This window comes from Saccostrea echinata, unplaced genomic scaffold (genome assembly GCF_033153115.1).
Source record: "Saccostrea echinata isolate AGI-Se365-2 ecotype Australia unplaced genomic scaffold, CSIRO_AGI_Sech_v1 ptg000046l, whole genome shotgun sequence".
Lineage (NCBI taxonomy): Eukaryota > Metazoa > Mollusca > Bivalvia > Ostreida > Ostreidae > Saccostrea > Saccostrea echinata.
Window position 1 is genome coordinate 7,759,745 of NW_026889795.1, and position 13,872 is coordinate 7,773,616.

General features: G+C 31.6%; 1 pseudogene; it reads right to left on the bottom strand.

Moving 5' to 3' along the window:
- LOC133201998 (uncharacterized) lies at nucleotides 1–10,090 on the bottom strand (annotated as a pseudogene).
- Nucleotides 10,091–13,872: the final 3,782 nt, after the last annotated feature.

Consider the following 13,872-nt stretch of genomic DNA (forward strand, 5'->3'; position numbering starts at 1 on the left):
TTAACACACTGACTAAATGTACACGGTAGGGTCATTCACTTTCTCCTCACTGTTATATCTCTTCTGTTGAAAACGTGAACTGTCGGGATAGCATACAGTCTCCTCAAATCCAAGAGACGCCATCTTGTGCATGACCTCTAACCTGTATATGACGTCAACAATGATAGAAATGTCGATACGGAAGAAACCGGAAAATGGAGAGTCTAGATCAGAGACGATGTAACAAAGCATGCTAATGGAGAAAAGTGTCAAAGTGCACATCATGAGTTCCATACGATAAGATGACGCTTGGATCAGTAACACACCATAAAGAGAAAAGAATCCCAGAGTAATCAGAAAAACCCACCTAGTCAATGAAAGGATTTAATTGTAAACTCGTGAAACAATAGTAAATGATGAATTGTATTTTTGTTATTTACATACATGTACATCTAATTTGTTAGGTATTTTTTAAGGTCTTCTGAGAACCTCTTTGTATCTGTTTTCGTTAATCGTCGTAAACTTTTGAACACTTTAATCTTCTTCTCTTGAAATGTTGAACCAATTTCAACTAATTTTGATATATAGCATCTGCGGGCTAAAGGGAATGTTGTAATAAGCAAAGGATGTTTTTATCAGAGAAGTGATTTTAATAACCACTTGGTCGAGGGTTATGATGCTACTAGGACAGGGAACTATCATGTTGGGAAATTTTTACTCTACAGTACCGACCAGATACAACCTAACACCAGAGCGAACCCAAAGCGCACCCCGGGTTCGCTTTCTGGGTTCGCTTTGGGTCCGCTACGGGTCAGCTTTCAGAAATTTTGGGTGCGCCCTGGGTTCGCTTCGGGTTCGCTCTGGGTCAGCTCTGGGTCCGCTATAGCGAACCCGGCGTTCGTTTTCTGGATTCGCTTATACACAATCATGCGTGAAGCGGACCCCGCTTTAATCTCGCCGCCAGTAAGCTCCGCCCCTTGTTTATTCCAAATACAGCAGTGAAATCGATCATTGTTGTTTTTTCGGCGATCGATACATGTGCATATACAGTTACTGCAACGTTATTGTTGACAACATACACGAATGATCACGTTTTACACAAAAAGTTAAAAATATTTATGAATAGATATTTTAGATTAAAAATATTTACTGCTGCAATTAATCGACTTTTGGAAAACTGAAAAAAAAAAGAAATAAATATTTTTGAAACTACGTGTAAATAAGCTTTAATATATATTTTAGATTACAAATAAATATTAATGTAATTCTCCGACTTATTTCTTTTTTATCTTATTGATATGTAAAGATGTCATTAATGATCGAATGCGGCATGTTCTATCACATGATATAGGTTGTCTGTGAGTTTTGAGTCAATTGGATTTTATGATATGCAGTATGGGGGTAAAAAGTTCTTAAAAGTGACCTAAAAAATGAATGAATACTTATATCCGTCTTTCCATTTATGAATTTCAAAAATCAGCATTAAAAAAAAAACAAAAAAAAAAAACATCCATCTGCAGAAATTGAAATAATAATAAGTATCAGGGATAAAAAGTAACCCCAACAATCATGCCATGTGCATTTGTCGACTAATCATTTATGTAAGTATTGGGAATTATTAATTATTACTATTATTTTTTTGTTGTTGTAAAAATGTACATTTCTGATGTTTTGATATAAAAATATCATCATCACAATAAGCAGTTAACGGGGCCTATCATCAGAGAACAAAAAATCGTTAAACATCTTAAATACGCTTTATCATTTAAAGTTACGCTTTCTTAAAAGAATACAATACTGTACGACTTATTATATTGCTTATTTACTACCGATAATTTGTTCGTTCAGTAATGTACATGTAAATCGCGCTTTGTTTTTTTTTCTTTTTATTTCAGTAAAAAAAAAACAACAAGGTAAATCAGGCTTTACAGAATTTTTTTTGTAAAAGAAAAATCAACATATGCATAATCTTGTACAGTATCTTGAGATGATGAAATGCTATTAATTTGTCAAAATACTTTTTTTTTCTTTATTTTATAGTAACAATTGTGATAATCATTATTTTCTTTTACACATTAAAGAACGTTTTGTCTGATAAATTTACGCAATATAAATTAATGGACTTTAAAAAATAAGAAAAAATAAAGAATATAAATGTGTAAATATAACTTGCTACCTGGATAATTAGAATATAAATATAAATAATTTTTTAAATCATGTTAATAATAATTTTACACCGTACATTAACACGCTTTGCTTGTAGCATGTTTTATTTACATCGAAAGACAAACTGGCATGCTGATCGGTTGACGCGCTGATTGGTTAACACTTCTTATCGCTAATCCTGATTGACAGTTCTGTTACGCAACACCGAACGCGCGTTCGCTTTCTGGGTTTGCTACTGAATTTGGGGTCCGCTTTCGGCGTTCGCTCTGGGTCCACTGCGGGTTCGCTCGGGGTCAGCTATAGCGAACCCCAAGCGAACCCAGGAAGAAAACCCAGGGTGCGCTTTGGGTTTGCTTTCTGTTAGGTTGTGTCTGGTCGGTACTGTACTTTGAAAGAAGTCTCCATTGATTATTCACGTATGATAATAAGTTAGTCAGGCGACAGTTAAGGCTCTTTGGCCTCTTGTCATAAGAAGAACTTTAGTCGATCATTTAAAAAAAAACCTTTTTTAAAACTACTTAATGTACATAACATGCATATCGGTAAACATCTGTTCATAAAGACTGTGCTAATGCTAACAGGTAAAAAATGTCTCTTTTAAGTGCCAACTTCCTGAGTAAAGATTCTTTTTCTATCTGAATTTAACAGGTTTATGGAAAACCCTATTAGTCATAATTGCATCACCTATGATATTCATGATTAAAAAAGAGTCCTAAAATTCACAACTCCCTATCAGAAAGTATTTACTATAAGGGAAGAACAACCTTTCTATTTCTGCTATAGTTTAAGATACTCACATCAACCAGTGTGTCCTTGAATGTAAAACACTGAGGTCATCCGAACATATATTGTTGAGTCTGGATATATAATCTATTAGGTATTTTTTCATGACGTCATCAATATGGTGGTCACTTGGGTGATTTTGATTTTGAAGTAGACCGAGAACTTCCCATATTGCAACTGCCAGAAATATAAAAATTTTAAAAGTATGAACATCAAATACTAATATTGAAACGTTATTAAAGTATCAACATGAAAAACTATTATTGAAAGTAATAATTTTCAATATTATTTTTAAAAATGTTTCAACACAAACGGGTGAAATTCTAACAGTTATTAAAAAAAATATTTTATTAAAGAAGGCAATGTAATCAATAAAAATTCAGCAGCATGATTTTTAAATTTAGTTTTACAAATGTTCCCCCCCCCCTTTTTTTTTTTTTTTTTTACATTTTTTAAGGAAAGATAAAAAAAAAATATGTGCAGTCGTGCATAGAGAATTCTGCATTTTTTACCCAGAACTCTCTGAAATGCATAGCAAAAATCGCTATTCATGAACATTTTGAAACCTTTGACTAGTGTTAAAAGTTTATCACTACTTTGTGCTAAATTACTTTTAACATCAACAGTTGGCTTGTTGACAAATGAAGACGCCTTCCTATTTTCAATCTGCAGTATCATGTAGATCGCTTCACATTTGATAGCATGGTAAATTCCCATCCTGATTTTATTGTTTGCTAACTTCAGCTTACTCGTCAAAGTAGCTGCTTGGTCAATAAAGCTGATTTCTTCTGTGACCTTTGTTAAAATATCACTCTGCTTAGCAAGGGCTGAAGAAAAGGCAAAACCAAACGAGATGGCGTAGACAAGTCCGGCAGGAGTAAGAAAGCAGGAAACACACTGGTTATTGTTTGGGAGCTGAGGATACTTGTTTTTCGGCCAAAAGAAATCTGTTGTAGAGTGATAGAAAAGCATAGCAAAGGGTCCTAAACATATGGTTACTAAGCCTGGAAGGCCTATCTTAAGTATCTCTGAAGGTTTATTAGAAAAGGTTTGAAGGACTTTCAACACCTCCAGATCAAACTTTGAGAGGAATGAGAAATTGGAAATATTGTTTCTATATTTGGATGGGTCAAATGTTTGTTGGCCTGAGAAAGTTTCAATGTGGTAAACCTCGAAATCTTTATTGGTAATACGGTGTTGGGATCTCAATCGTTTGACAAATCTTTCGAACCGGCAAAGCAACAATATACAAACACCTACAAAAGAAGAAATACTTATATATAAACTAAAGAAAATATGCTTTATTAGTGTAAACAGGCATTTCTAATCTTTTACAATGGTAACAAGTCAATGTTCCTTGAAACGCCAATGCCCACCCCCCCCCCCCACTTTATTTTGTAACATAGTCAGCCTCCCATATTAATGTATTCAAAAATAATTTCTTGTCAAACGATAATCCACAATAGGATTTTCAAGTTAGGACAATTCCTTTTTTTTTTTGCTTTCAAAAGTTTTTCAGGTAAGTTGATCAATATCGATACTAGAGGCCAGATGAAGTCCCCAATGTTCTCGAAAGGATATTTCTAAATATAGCATATCAAAAACAGTTAATCATCGATATCTTGAACTGCTATATATGACAACTAGAGTTCAACCAACTTCTCTCTTTATTATTACCTTAACATCCCGTATTCTCAAATGTCTCGGCTTTTTTCTCTGTCTAATCTAATTTGTGATAACGAGGTTTGACTAGATTTCTTCATCATGTTGTTAGCGCAACAAGAAAGTACACTACGGTCAACGCGGATCCCGTATTTTCCCGCGGCCCCGCGATGGTGTTTTAATCCTTCCCGCGATATACCGTCGCGGTTTTATCATCGCGGTGATCGCGGGGACACGAGATTACCGTGACGGTGTGCTCTACCGTATTTTACTCAATGTGAAATCGATAATCCTTAATGTCAAAGTAAGGATATTAAATTGCGAATGTATAGGATCGTTTTTTTTAAATGTGGCTTAAACATGTTAAAGTCATAGATGGCATATTTTTGATAAGTTAAGGCTTACTAAAATTAATAAGGTCTTTCTTTTTGTTTTATTACCTTATATATAGATAGGACTTTTCTGTAAATTACACAATTTAAATCAATCGCGTTTTATAGATATTAGAAATTTAAAACAATAACTGATTTATTTTATACCAACTCCGCATTTAAATATCAGACACAGTTTAAAGTCAATTTAACTATAGAAACGTGGGGTTATTCAAGTTCAAAATCGGCGAAAATTTTAATTTGAACGTAAATAACAAATATCATGTTCATCTACACTCAATCTCGTATTTTTATTTTTTAACTCAGATACGCCATATATAGCTTTAAAATTCTAGAAATAATTTATAAAATCTTCTTTTTTTTCAGTCTAAAGGGTGATATTTGAATGATACTTGGCATTTATTCTATCAAAATATTATCATTGTTCTAGTTTCTAATAAGTAACCTGAATTATATTGTGGAGATCTATAACTCAACATAATTTTTTTTATTGTAGTATTAATATCGATTCGATTTATATTACGCAGTTTTTTCTTACAGTATTACGGCAGTGGTTTTTTTTTCGAATTGAAAATTGCAATGTATATATAACTGAAAAAAAAATGAAAACACATAATTTCACGCAAAAATACCTCTTCCAACATATTCAAATATTATTTACAATAATCCCGAATGTTTGAATTAACGATATTGATCACCACCTCATTTGTTAGACTTATGGGCCTGAATGAAAAAATGGATAACAGCTCTGTTCATCATTCTAAAAGAAGTTGACAATAGTCATTTTTATAAAGCTAAAAGAATGAAATGGTTGCGTTCTCAGCTGATAATCTAGCAGAGAAGTCATGAACTAAATGAGTTGAATCTGAACAAACACGTGTACATGTATTACACAATCACAGCGTGTGCAGTGGGGCGTAGCTAATCCTATCGGTCGCCCACAATAAGACTATGGGTTCTCGAGATTCACGAGATGATCAAGCCCTTTTACGATTACCGTGTTTTCAAGCTGTAAAAACTGCATGTATTACATGACCATATTTCAGTAGCCGGTCTTGACACCTTGATCACCCATCATACATGTACTGTAGGTTATATCAACTGATCAAACGCAATCCTGAAATCACAAAAATATCGTTATACTCTTATAAAGAATCTATTAAAAAATAACAATAAAAGTCTTCTTTTTTATAGGTCGACGATTTTGAAAAACTTGGGACTGATAGAGTAATTGTTGAAACCAAAGAGAAAGGTTTCACAAAACAGAAACTTCAAAATCATTTAAGGGAGTGGGTGTTAAATTACACACTGTAATTTTGGGTAGAGAAACACGAGGATTAGTTTGTGTGTGTGTGTGTGTGGGGGGGGGGGGGGTTCAAGAATAAAAATCGAAAATAAACGGCGAGGGACATTTCAGGAAATCTGTCTGTATGTATATGTTTAAACTATACTGTATATATTTATTTAATCAACACACTTCATGAATGCCCAAAATATACATAGCATATCTTTAGAAAATAATCAATAAATATGAACAGTACGTCTCATTAACCCCCCCCCCCCCCTTCTCCTATCGCCGTCGATTTTTGAATATGAGATACTTATTAAATCTATTTTTCTGTGTAATATTAATGCATAAAACTTGCTGTTTGTTTAAAGCTTTCAAATTCTGGAGGAATTCTGAATGTAATTTCATTTTTCTAATAGTTCCTGAGAATTTAATGTTTTATTGAATCAATGGAAAATGTATAAAATAATTGCTACTTATAAAATGGACAAATTATTTCATAGTTTGCGATGTATTTCAAGTTTTACGAAGCAGATTCCTATTCAATATGAATGCAAAATTTTGCATGTCCAGGTATACAATACAGGTAAATCACAACTTTCAGAAATCTAATCTATTGTTGTGCAGACGCATGTGTATATCTATTACATAACACTTCCTGTCTGTGTCAGTGCCAAGGTTCTGACTGTGCGTACTACAAACTCGAACCTAGCCCGGGGACACATAGAATCTTCTATTCCAATTGTATTTTATCAGTGTAAATTAAATTAAATTTCAAAATCGAATGTTGCATATTTGCACACGCTGTAACATCCTCTGAGCTATTAATAACGTTTTTTGCCTGTAATTGAAGGTAAATAAATTAAAAAAAAAAACCGTAAATTTAGGAAGGGGTATCACATACATGAAGATAATGTGTGAGGCCCAGAGCATGGGAAGTCAGTCACTAGGTTAACGGTCACTAGAAAACAAACAACGAATGAAAAACTAACTTTGAATCAGTTTTAAATTTTTGAATTATCAGTTGATTATGGACCGAAAATTAATTCAATTTTTAAATCAAAATAGGGTGAAGCTTGCTATTTACGAATAAACATGTATCTAAAGTAAATTAAAGTTTAAATGATAATATTTATAGACAGGATATATTTTTTAAATCATATTTTACACCCGAATCATAGTTTGTTTTAATACCTGGATAAATACCATACAAAGCGCACTAGATTGGAAGTCATGAAAAAGAGTCTAGCATTATAAAACATGTTGTACGTTCATACGTACTTTCTCAAGTTTAGAATTTTCAAGGAAACTTGAATTATTAATAAGGAATACAGAAAAAATATCTATTCCTTTGAAGATTTTATTCTGAGCTCCTTTTTTTTTTTAAATATTGCGACTATTTTACTTATTAAAATGGTTAAATGACGGAAAAGTTGTTTTCAATTGACAATTAAATCATTGAGTTATCGGATGATCAATAACAGTACTGTGATCTACAAAATTAATGCATATGTATAATTACGAATGAGTTAAGAACAATAAATGAACACACAATATATATATCTAGTTGTCTCCATATCATGCATTCTTTCTTTCCTTTTTTCTTTTTTTTAATTTCTGAAAGAGGTGTGAAATATTAAGTAAAAAGATAAATTAAGACTAGTTTTATCCTTTTTTTTTTTTTTTTTTTTACATCTATTCATCCTTGTTCTGTTGTGTTTTTTTCCGTCGGGGGAGGTAACTCGCGTTCATGAAGAGAATAATTTTTTACCTGAGACGGATAACACAAACCGCGATGGTGTGGATTAGTTGAGGACCCGTACCGCGAGAACACGCGGTTTTACCTGAGTTACCTGTGTTAAACCGCGATCAATATCACACCGCGAGGACTCGCGGTAAATACGGAAACCGCGTTGACTGTAGTGTATATCGATTGGAAATGACCAAAAAAAAAAATTTAAGACATTGATCACTTTTTATTCGACAAATCAAGTAAGGTGCGTTTTCCATGATTTTTATATAGTACATGTATATCCTTTTAAATACGAGAAGCTAAAAGGGCTATACTTACTTGTCATTAAAAATCATATTGCTGTTAAAATTAACTTGCTTCTCATGACACAGAATAAAAAACATTTTCTCTCGGTTAAACTTTTAATTAAAAAAAAAAAGGTTTCGATGCCAAAACGTAGTTCGTGGCGTTCGTTGAACTGTTAAGGTATTATGCTTCTTTTCTTTCGAATTTTAAAATTTTATTTGAAACCCGAATTGCACTGAACATTTAAATTTTCAGTAAGTCACTGAGGTACCTATCTCAAATTTATAGAGTCCTCGAAAGATCGCATACTAAATTCTTTAAATATATTTTTTATTCAACCGACTTTTCCTGCTTCTTCCTTTTCAGTTTGTGGTCATCATTTTGATTGTCTACCAAGCTCCTCATCCTTTGGACAACACGTCCAGCAATCCGTGACATTCTTTTAAAAGTTAGAATCATTTGTCAGATACATTTGTGTAGTATCAACGTTTCAATTCCTTTTTTCTAAGGTAAAAGAGTCATTTCCCTCTTTACACGGTTACTGAGTGATAATTTAATGCGCAGCATTTTCACCTGACATCTCCCTTTTTGGCAATATGTAACAAAAAGCGGTTATGCAGTAAACCTCATAAAATCATAAAAGAGTTCAATCTTGAATTCCACCATATTTTAAATTAAAGTCTACTCCTTGTTTTTTTCTTAAGATATTTCCTAGCATTGCATTCAATAGTTTAATTATAAACACTCTCTACAATTCATAGATAATCAACCATCTAAAACAAAATCCTTCTAAGAATTCTTGTTTTTCCTCTTCTTTCAACCATAGTCCACTTAGAATGATATAAAATAGTTCAAAAACACAACCTATAAGCTATCAATTTAAAAAATCCTAAATTAAGGAAGCCGATATCTTCATGTATATATACACTAATTTTTACTACGGAATACCACGTATCACGTATACAACACAGGGCTCACAGAGGGTGCGCACGTCAACAAGAGATGCTTACTCCTTCTAGGCACCTGATCCCACCTGGGGTGTTTCCAGGGATCCGTGATTTTGTTCAAGATTCCTTTTGTTTGCAGGATTTCTGAGATTGATCACTGTTCTTTTTTACATTATTCCCATTTATGATGTCAAACTATTGAATTTTTTACACTTGAATTTTACAGATCTTTTGAAGATGTAAATTTCATCAAATTATATTCCTTATAATCAGGTACTAAACAAATCATTGCTGACAATGTTATCCTTAAAGAGAGAAAAAATGCCCTGCGACGAGCAACTGTTTTTGATACGCTTTAAATACCGTTTCCATATCCAAATATGATTATAACTTCATAATATTACTTATGTCAACTAACAAAAATATCATTTTCCAAACATTGCGAAAAATGAATAATTTTTCTGAGGTACTTTATGAGGTATCCTTAAAATTCGCATTTTTATGGGAGAACACTAGTAATCTTACATGTAAAAGAACGTTTTTTAGGTAAAAAATAAAATATTTGCACATTGTGTACAATAGTTTATATTTGCTACATAGCACTGCTTTAATTTTATGAACAAAATATCAATTTGTAAATGCATGAGTTCTATTATCAATATTTAAATGGAAAAAAAATTACTACAACTTAGTACACGTATAATGAAATTTTCAAAAATAAAAAAAAAAACATGTTGAGCTTCTTACCCAATGAACATGAAATCAGCATAAAGAAAGGTGGCAAAAAGATTTCCACGACACTCGGAACTTCTCTTGTCGTATTGTTTCCAGCCATAACTACTGTAAAAGCAACAAAGCTTTGATATTAAACTAAGAATACGATTGTCTGAAATTTATGTTAAATGATAATTTAAATAGAGGTACTGTTAAATCATCAATTTTTCATAAGGGATCAATGTTCGTGGATTTCCCATCACCCTTACACACAAATTTGATCAATAAATTTGTCAAAGTATTGGTTCATTAAATCCTCGGTAAATACGGATATTTCTACGAAATAACATTCCCACGACCATTGAAATTTTATCCACACGAACCAATAAAATTACATCCGCACAAACCAGTGAAAAATTCATTTCCCGCGAACATTGATCCAAGCAAATCAAAATGATTCCACAATTTGTAAAGAATATTTTGCCTCGTTATTTACTTACACTTTAAATTAAAAAAAAATACCAAAGCTAACTTTTTGAAATTAACAGTGGGACGGACAACTTCGGAATGGACATTTTTCCGAACTTGCGCACCCTTTTCCTTTAAAGCTATTATCTTAGGATTTTTTTTAAATGGTGGGGTTTTTATATTTAAATTGATTTATGAAATAAAAAATCCAACATTTTTAGCTAGTTTTTGAGATATTAAGTGGCAAAGATAAAAATCCCATGGGGAAACATGTACTTAAAATTACCCCATGAAAAACCCCACAAAAACCCCATGGGGTTTAAAATTTTCCCCATGGGGGAAATAAACCCATATAATCTTTCGTGGGGTTTTTAAACCCATATATGACTAAAAATTACATGTGGGTTTTTTTTCCCCACGTTTTTGTTACTTAGGGTAAAAAAACCCATGTAATCTTCATTATATATCTTTGATTTCATGAAAATTGGAATGGAGATATTAATATTGTCTTGTCTTATTTTCAAACTTATTTCCAAGATATAATAATTTCAGACATGTCTGCTCCTCATTTTTTTTTCAATATTTTTGAAACCTTGTTAGTAGCAAAATCATTTGTTCTTAGAGATAACAAATTCTGTTTATTAATTAATTCATAAATTATCTTGGTATGTCCCACTTCCCTTGGATCCCCAACTCATAAGAAGAGACCGTTGAATCCACCAATAAATTCTTTGAATCTATGTATGATTCATGTTACATAGATATATTTTCTATATGACTTATTCATATAAAGAATAAACTTTCTTATCTCCCATACAGAAGAGTACCATTGCTATATATATTTCAATATTTATTTCATATTTCTTTTTTTCCTTCAAATTTCCCCTTGGATCACCAAATAAACTGGATCCTTGGATCCATCACTTAATTCTATGGAGCTATTTAACTCATTCATGTTAAGCTTAAGTTATGTACGTGTGCTTGATATCATTTTGTTGAAATCAAAAAATAATTTATATTATCAGATAAAGGTATGTTCCTCTCACTTTCAATCAACAGCCTGAACATAAAACATTTATTCTTGAGACCTGATTAACATATTAAAATCATTTACTTTAAAATAAATATACTTTTAATATCTCAAACTTTTTAATTCATAAAATATTCCCACTCCCCTTGGATCCCCCTCTCAAAAGATTAGACTCCTGGATCCACCACAAAATTCTCTGGATCTATGTTTGAATATTTTTTTCTTCAAATTAAATCAATACATATGTGATTAGATAAAGTTCTTCTTCCTTTGGATCCACAACTTAATTTAAAATTTAATTGATCTTATTATTTGTTATCAAATTGTAAACACATGTAATATCTTTTTTTTTCAAATATAAGGATATGCAAATGCTGTTTATAAATTAATTAAAAAATTATGTCCCATTCCTGTTGGATCCCCCACTCAAAAGAATAGACCCTTGGATCTACCACTAAATTCTTTGAATCTATATATAATTCAAACCTATATATAATATATGACTCATTCATATAAAGGATAAATTTTCTTATCTCCCATACAGAAGAGTTACATAGCTATATTTCAAATTTTTTTTTCATGAATATCTCTTTCTTTTTTTTTAAATTGATAAATTATTCCCCACTCCCCTTGGATCCCTCATTCAAAAACCTGGATCCTATGATCCATCACTTAATTCTTTGGATCTATATAATTCACTTATATTGAGCTTAAAGTTATGTAACTTTGACATTATGCTTAAAACAAAACTTCATATTATAAGATAAAGCTACATTCCTCTCCCTTTCAATAAAGAGCCATGAACATTAGACATGCCTGATGTTCTCAATTATTCATAGGTTTAACATATATATCAAAAATCATTTATTCTTAAATATAAAGTACTTTTAATATCTCAAACTTTTTAATTCATAATATATTTCCCACTCCCCTTGGATCCCCCTCTCAAAAGATTAGACCCTTGGATCCACCACAAAATTCTCTGGATCTATATTTGAATATTTTTTCTTCAAATTAAATCAATACATACATTGTATGTGATTAGAAAAAGTTCCTCTTCCTTTGGATCCACAACTTAAGATTTTTATCCCTAATACCTGTTATTAAATTGTAAACACATGTAATGTATTTTTTATTTTAAATATTATAAGGAAATAAAATTAGAAATTTAAAAAAGGCAGATGAAAGAATTCATTATCATGTACTCTCATTAATTCCAGCATCTACACTTGTTCGTTATGCACTGACAATAGCATAAAATTGAGAGCAGAATAAAAAAAATTAGGTTAACTTAAAAATCACATCTAAGCCAACAGCATTGATTCAGTTGTTTCCTTGGAACCAGCACCTAAATGAGTGTATGTTGAAAATGGCAGCAGAAGAAATCAAGGGGAACAACAAAACAATTTGTAAAAAAAAAAAAAAAAAAAAAAAAAAAAAAGATTAATTTCTGGTTCTGTCAGTGGAGATGTTCATACATGTACAACCTACTAATAATCCTTCCATTTACATCTCCACCTGATAATATTTTATTAATGCTAACTTTCAAACAATTTGTATTATTAAAAAAAAAAATAAATAAAATTAAATCTGCTATCAACAACTGGATCACTCCCAATTACCCAGACTGTTCACAAGTATAATCTGATTGTATGATATATATATAGGTTCTCCTTTCATTGTAAAGAATTAACTTCTGTACAAAATTTAAAAATTGTTTGACTTATCGTGTAAAAACAAAGTGTTGATGGATGGACAATGCGATTCTAATTGTTTTCCCGCATTCCATGAAAGGCCCTAAATATCACAAAATAATAAGTATACTACTTCAAAGAAATTAAGGCATATTGACTGAATGCAGTTAAGAGGGCTGGGTGGTTGTGGCCATTTTCAGACTATATTGATCTCCTTTAGAAGAAGAGCTCCATATAAAGATATATACAAAACTGATCAAATTTTAAAACTAAAATGTATGAAATTTTTGTTTGCCAAATGATAGTTGACAGCTTAAGATATCATATCTAAAAAAATTAAGTTATATATCTGATGGTCAATTTGTCGACCCCCCAGCCTCCTTAAAAAGTATAGCTGTTGCTTGATTTCTGAAACTTTTGAGGGTTTGAGATAATGAAGATGACAATCATATCTTTAATTCCAAAACTTGTATGTATTAATCACTTTAAAATATCCCTTGTATATTACATTTTTTTAACTGACCAAACCTCAACAGCAATCTTTGTACATGTACATAAAAAAAAAAAAAAAAAAAAAAAAACAACATGAAACCCAACACACCTAATGACAGTTGACCTAACTAGTAAACACCATTAATTTCATTGTATTATAGAGATTGCATGTATCTATTGCTATGTATACATGTGTATATATCTGATGCATGTAGGTCC